Below are 7,463 nucleotides of genomic sequence, written 5' to 3'. Positions count from 1 at the left end.
TCCGTGACATTTGGCACGGCAGCATGCAGGGGCAGCATAACCTCATCCAGCTCCTGATAGTCAATCGTCCTGTTCCAGGAGCCGTCAGGCTCCCTCACTGGCCACATAGGAGAGCTGTATGGGCTTTGAGCAGGAAGAATAACACCGGCTTTTTCCAGCTCCGTTATAGTATGTCCTGTTTCCTCATGGCTGCCTGGCAGGTGATACTGTTTTGTGTTCACTACCTAGGTGGCCTCAGTCAACACCAGTGGGGCATGGTGTGGACGTCCCCAGATAATAGTTTTCACCACCTAGATACGAAGGCGAAATTCACCAGCAGTGATATTCGCAGTCAAGCCTGGCAAAATATCAACTCCCAAAATGTACTCCTGTATGGGGGATATGTAAACGTGGTACGTCCGAGGAGGCAATCTGCCGATACCCAGTGTCACAGGGACCTGCCGCATGCAAATGATTCAGCCCCCAAAGCCTTCTGTGGTTGCAGTGGGCCCGGAGAATGTGTCCAGATTCCCATAAAGCAGGGTGCTGTCAGCACCCATGTCCAGGAGGGCTAATACCCTCTGTACATTGTGAGGGGAGCAATGTATAGTCAGCTCCACACGCGGCCTCAGGTCAACGGGCCCCCCTGCCAACCGGGCCTGATCCCTCATCAGGGAGAGAACCGGCCAGCCACACCTCACAGGTTGTGGCTTTCCCGGCACGGGAATGGGAGTGAACTGCTGGTCAGGGCGCAGGTGATTCCACGGCGCCAGCAGCACTTCATTAGGTTGCTGCTCAGTCTTTCCTGCAGTGACCCCTGTCGCGAGGAGATTAAACCACATTTGCCTGCGGCTCACACAGCCAAACAGGCTGGGCGCTGCTCTACTCTCCATTTTCGGCCACACCTTCATCCATGCACTGGCCAGTTTAGGAGTGCAGCGGGCAGTAGGGTGTACACTTGGGTGAAACGCTCCTCGCATTTCATTTCCACATCCCCCAATCTAGCCATAGCAGGTATCACCTCATAGATTCACCTATCCACGTAAGGGGCCAGCAGTGCCGCCATGGGGCCAAAAGTACCAGCCCGGCCAGAAGTCAAAATCAAGTCCAACATACAGACTGTAAATACCTCTTCATCAGGGCTTATATACTGGGCGCGAAACATCATCTGTCGCATGCCCATTTCCCGAATTATCTGGACCAGATCTAAGTATGTGGTCTATCTGCTCACTGTCTCTGGCAGCTCCCCGGGGTCGGCTCACACTGTCTATGCAGCGGACATGAGCCAGTTAATCAGGGAGTGATTACCTGCACCCACGTGCCACATTCTGGAGGTGCTGCCTGAGGGAAGGTATCACCATTACGGAGGCCAGCTGAGCCATCTCTTCCAGAGATAATTCAGTCCCTTCGGCCAGTCAGCCCACAGCTTCAGCAGCCACCCCGGAACATCTCCCTGCCTCTCTGCCATATCTGTTTCATTAGGTCCGGTTGTTCTATGGGGGTGTACCGGATCAAGGTGGTTTGCTTTTTAGCCTGGGGGGGTGCTGTCAGCTTGTTACCCTGGGGCCAATGGCTGTTCCACATCAACCTCCGGCAGTATCACCGGCCGAGCCTGCCACGGTATCACCGGCTGGCTCTCAGATCGGGAAGACGGCCAAGACTCGTCAGGGCCCTGCAGCACACGTTCTGCTGCCACCAGCTGCCTTTCCAGTGCTTCTTCCTGGTATTGTAGCTGCTGCACCCGCTGAGCCTGGTCCTGAGCGTCCAGGCTGGCCTGCCACTGCACTGCCAGGCCACCCAACCCGCTTCCTCCTGGTGAGTTGGGACATTTGGCTCCAACATCTCCAGGGCTTTCTGGATGGAGGACGAAGCTTCATTCCATCCCAGTCCTCCAGGGGCGTTCATGTAGCCAGATATGCAGCCCTGGGATACCACTGGGAGGCGGGGGGCCACATGTCCTCCACCTGGGTCCACTCCACCCGGGGACCATCTGGAGCGCTGGGGACCATACTCGCCTCATCCCGCCGACTACACCATGTGTCAGGGCCGAGCTGATCGAGAAGGGAAGGTTTCAGTGAGATGCCCAGTTGGAAGAACGTACAAGGGGCGGACGTGAGAATGAAATGGCAGGCACCAACTATTTTTGTGGGGAGCGCGCTCTTCTTCTTCTGCTCCCCAGAGAACCACATGGGCTTTTATATGTCATAGAATAATAGTGGCATTCAGCCACACATGTGTGATACAATAAGCTGAATCATGCTTACATAAGTTAGGCACAGGCACCCAACTACACTAATGCAACATTCTAAGTCCAAGTACTATTCCTAGCTGGGAGCCTGAATCACAGCCAGACATGGGACCCGCCAGGCCTGGGGCCCATAATGGGTGGGGGTGGGGGGTTATGTATTCCTATTGCCTGATATTAAGATTGCAATTCTTACTATTCTTTTATTTACATTTGCCTAGTTTAGTTTTGCCCATCCTTTTATTTTCAACCTTTGTGAATTTTTTTCACACTTTGTTTTAAGCGTGTTTCTTTTAGATACTATAAAATTTGTTTTTTTGCTTTGTGATCTGATCTAAAAAATCTGTTTATTTCTAAAATGTAAATAAGCACATTTTCATTTTTTGATATGCTAGACATATTTGATCTATTTCCTGTTATTTTCTTTTATATGTTTGTTTTTATAATTTTAAAAATCTTTTCATGATATAATTTTGTTGTTGCTTTTTTTGACAGTTCTGATATGTGGAGAAGTTTGTGCTTTTGCAAGTCATGTCTCTGATAAAGGAATTGTATTCAGAATACGTAAAAGGCTTTTATAAGTCATATGAAAAGGGACAGAAACCCAATTTAAAAATGGACAAAGGATTTAAATAGACATTTCCCAAAGAAGATACTTGAAAGACTAATAAACATATAAAACGACACTCAACATCATTAGTGTTAGGAAAATGCAAATCAAATCCAAAATGAGTTACTCCTTTATATTCCCTATATTATGGACTGAATGTTTATGTCTTCCCAAAATCCATATTTCAAAGCCCTATGTGGTTGTATTTGGAAATAGAGCCTTTACGGAAGTAATTGAGGTTAAATAAAGTCATCAGGACAAGGCCCTAATTCGATAGGATTAGTATATATAAGAAGAGGAAGAGAGACTAGTGCTCTCTTTCTTCACACATACAAAGCAGAGGTCATGTGAGCACACAGCAAGATAGTGCCCACCTACAAGCCAGGAATAGAGTCTCACCAGGAATCAAATAGACTGGCACCTTGACTTTGAATTTTCCAGTCTCTAGAACTATGAGAAATCTTCCTGTTAAAGCTTTTAGAGAAAAAACATAGGATAATATCCTCTTGATTTTGGAAGAGGGAAAGATTTCTTAAGTGAGACATAAAATGCACAAACTGTAAAAAAAAATTATAAAGTGGACTATATTAATATTTAAAATTTCTATTCATCAAGATACCATAAGAGATGATGAAAGCAATTGATAGAATAAAAGAAGATATCCATTGTACATCCATCTGATAAAGGACTTGTATTTACAATACATAATAACTCCTACAAATCAATAAGAAAAGACAGACAATCCTAATAGGAAATAATAAAGATATGATTTAAACAACTCCAAAAGGAGAGGATATTGGAATAGCCAATAAGCATATGAGAAGGTGCTCTATTAGTAGTCAGAGGAATGCAACTTAAATCTATAGTGAGATGCCATTGCCTACCCACAAAAATGGCTAATATTAACAAGACAGAAAAACCAGGGATTGACAAAGCTGTAGAGGAACTGGGGTCCTTAGATATCCTTGGTGGGAGTGTAACATAGTCCAACAACTTTGGCAAACTTTTTGGCAATATCCATTAAATATTCTTACACAAGTCACCAAAAGACATGCACTAGAATTTCCATGGCAGCACTATTTGTAATAGTCCCAAAACAATCCAAAAGTCTATCAACGATAAAATGGTGGGGAGCGGGGGGACTGTGATATAGTCACACAGCGGACTACCATACAGCAGTTAAAAGAGAAAGAAGGAACCACTCATGTATGCTTTTCTCCAGAGGCTACCAGAGGGGGTGGCTTCAATTAATGGAGTAAACCAAGATAGAGGAAGATACAGGTTCTGAGGAAACAGGAATCCAACACAACAGAGAGAGAAAAGAATTCCTGGAAAAATGATGGCGGGAGATCCCAGAGTAAGAGCTACTCACCGGCCCAGAGGGTGGGGAGGTGGGGGAGGGGTACCTATCCTGATGGGAGTCCATTGGGAAGCTCCAGAGGGATCTCTGCACAGAGAAGAAACTGACTGAATACCTACTGTATCTGACCTTATTGAGAAGAGAATTTCAAAACTAGGGTACAGCTTAGGGTTTGTTATAGTCTGGATATTTGTGTTCCTCCAAAATTCATATTGAAATCCTAATCCTCAAAGGAGATGGTATTAGGAGGTGGGAACTTTGGAAGGTGCTCAGGTCATGAGGGTGGAGCCCTTAGAAATGGGATTCGTGACATTATAATAGAGACCTCACAGAGCTCCCTAGCCCCTTCCATCATGTGAGGGTACAATGAGAAGTCCGTGACCAGGATGATGGCCCTCACCTGACCATGATGGCACTCCGATCTTGGTTGTCCAGCCTCCGAAACTGTGAGAAACAAATCTGTTTATAGGCTACCCAGTCTGTGGTATTAACCCAAATGGACTAAAACAGGGTTGAACTAGTAAGAAGCATTCTTCAAAGAAAATTAATAAAATGGGAAGAAAAAGTAATTATTAAATCTAGGCTAGGGAAGTAGAGGTGGGGCAAAGAGGAATGCTATACAGGAAGGGGAGAACAGTCATAGTATACCATGTGGTCAACAGTGGATAGTGTTTAGATAGTCATAAAAATGAAATAACTGAACATCTACTTAAGTACTCTTACAATATAACTTTATTTGGAGACAAGGGACAAGATAAATGCTGTGTGTGTGTGTGTGTGTGTGAGAGAGAGAGAGAGAGAGAGAGAGAGAGAGAGAGAGAAAGAGAGAGAGAGAGAGAGAGAAACTCATGTTAATTTCTCATCTCCCATAGTGTGAAATCAATAGACAATGCCTAAAATTAGAAATTCAAGAAGGGATATTATAAGTATATTATTTAGAGATGGAGGTAAGTATTTTTTTCAGTGAGTTTTCAAAAATAGTTAAAAGCACTGCTCTGGATAATGGGAAACAGAATGGGATGTAGGTGAGGCGACATGTTGCGGGGTGGAGATAGATTTTGTTTGTTTTTATAATAAACTTTAAAGAATTACTTGACTTTTTACATTGTATATCTTTTGGTAAAAATAAAATAAGAATGCAAGGTCTACTGTATTGAATGCCACCAAGAGACACAAGAGAGAAGTGATTGTAACATTTGGCAACATGGGCCCATTGATGACCCTTGAAAAAACAATTTCATTCCACTAACAGGAATTAAAATCAGATAGCGATAAGCATTAATAACATTTAACCAATATTAATTGCCCCAAGAATTGTACATATATTAATTATCTTCATTTTCATGGGTTTCTCTCATATTACTTATGTATAGAATCTACAGGAACTACCCATATAAATATTTTTGGTTCATTATGAATTACAGGTCAACCATAGCTATTTCCTCTAAAGTCATTTGGTTGTAGAAAACTTCAAAGGATAAATAACATATGATCTGCATCCCTTCCTGTCTACCCTGCACTCACGGAAATTCTTCACTTGTACTTTGATGGCCTCTCCCAGCGAGCTTGAGATGAGTCATTCTTTGCTTTAGGGGGTGTTGAAAATGTAAAGCCACTGGTCTAGGTAAAGACTGAAAAATTTAAATAGGCATTTATGGTTCTCTGTCCTCCTCTTCTCAGCTATGCCTTCTGACCTTCTGACCAAATTAAGATTCTACTGCAGGACAGGAGAGAAAGAGGGGAGAGACCACACAGGAAGAAGTGGGTGGAGAAAGGCATCTGTGTTCAGCCTAAATAAGGAGGCCCAGTGTCTACAGCAGGTCAGCTCCCAGAGGCTATCCAGTCTCTCGGCAAGTAGGGATGGTTCACTACTCTGCTGTGTTAATTATCCTTGTCTAGCCACTCTCCTTTTCCCCTCTGCCGTCCAGAGCAGTCAGCAGAGCACACACTGCTTGTCTGTCAGGAATGACAGGCGCCATTCCCAGTAGAGGCTTTACCACCTCCCCACCCAGCAGCTCCATGTGCTCAGCTGGCCTTTCTGGCCTTTCTGTGTCTTGACAGCCCTCACTTGAGCAAGGCTGGACCAGATAGAAGCAGGAAGCCATCTCCTGTTGAGTGAGATGGTGAGGAAACACAGCTTCCACAGCATTCACAACTAGCATTGGGCCGTCAGGGGAAGGCAGAACTTAAGGACAGGGAAGGATAGAGGAGTTCTGTATTTACTTCTTGGCTCACATTTCAAAGAATACCACCTCCGCCTAACACCTAACTCTGTAATCGTTACCTCAAGAAATTCCATCCAGAACCCTGGAACCTAGCATTTTTGCTAAGCAAAAGGAACAGCCAGTCTTGGATGGACCCTGTCCATCTGTACACTGGTGAGCAAAACAGTTGGGTTTTGCAGGGGGACTGTGTTAATATCAATAGTTTTGGTCTATTATGCAGTATTTTTTCAGTGAGTTTTTAAATGAAGCTGTTATCTTTCTTTACTTTCAGAGAAATGAAATATTTCAAGTATATAAACATCAAAGTTGGCCAAAAATATTCTGGAGTCTTCCTTTTGTAGCATTACATGTCGGATAAGGTTATAACCGGCTTGAGGCCAAACGTGATTTAAAGTACATACCATTCCAAAGAATGATGAAGTATGAAGTAATTTGTTTTGAACTGATAAACTGGCCTTAGCTAAATTATTTGTAAAAATTTTTAAATGCCCTAAATATGCTTTTAAAAAACCTAGAAACTCAAACACTTGTAAGGACTTGACAAATTCTACTTCCTATGCTAGACAGATATGCAGGCGCTGGTGGTTCCAAGCACTGTAATCTTAGTACTGACACTTTGCTTGTGTAACATTGATTTCTGAGGCTTTCAATACTTATCTAAGCTAAACTTAGAGAAAAAGGCAACAATTTAGTGCTTTGAAAAATACTATGAGGCTTCCTAAACATTGCGAATACTTCGATTTTAATCTTTTTTCAAACCATTGAAGACTAAAAAATGAGTTATAATCATGTTTTTAAATGAAAAGAGACAACTTGTGACTGAAAATATTAGGTTTTCTTGAATCTGGAGACACAGATGTAACGTTTTTGGCCGGACTATCCCCTCTGCTGATAATACTTACCCGTAAGTACACAAGAGCCCAGTACTGACTTGAGCAAATCAAAAGTAGGGTTTAGCAATAGCTCATGTGAAAATGATTTAGGGAACACGGCCAGCTGTTATATTAGTATACACCCATTTTAAGGTTTCCACCAAAAAAAAAA

At 43.3% G+C, this 7,463-nt stretch overlaps 1 pseudogene; it reads right to left on the bottom strand.

Annotated features, from left to right (window-relative positions):
- Positions 1-427: 427 nt before the first annotated feature.
- On the bottom strand, positions 428-1,361 carry LOC118606715 (annotated as a pseudogene).
- Between the last annotated feature and the right edge of the window lie 6,102 nt (positions 1,362-7,463).

This window comes from Rousettus aegyptiacus, unplaced genomic scaffold (assembly GCF_014176215.1).
Source record: "Rousettus aegyptiacus isolate mRouAeg1 unplaced genomic scaffold, mRouAeg1.p scaffold_m13_p_8, whole genome shotgun sequence".
Lineage (NCBI taxonomy): Eukaryota > Metazoa > Chordata > Mammalia > Chiroptera > Pteropodidae > Rousettus > Rousettus aegyptiacus.
This window is presented reverse-complemented; position numbering and strand designations above follow the sequence as displayed.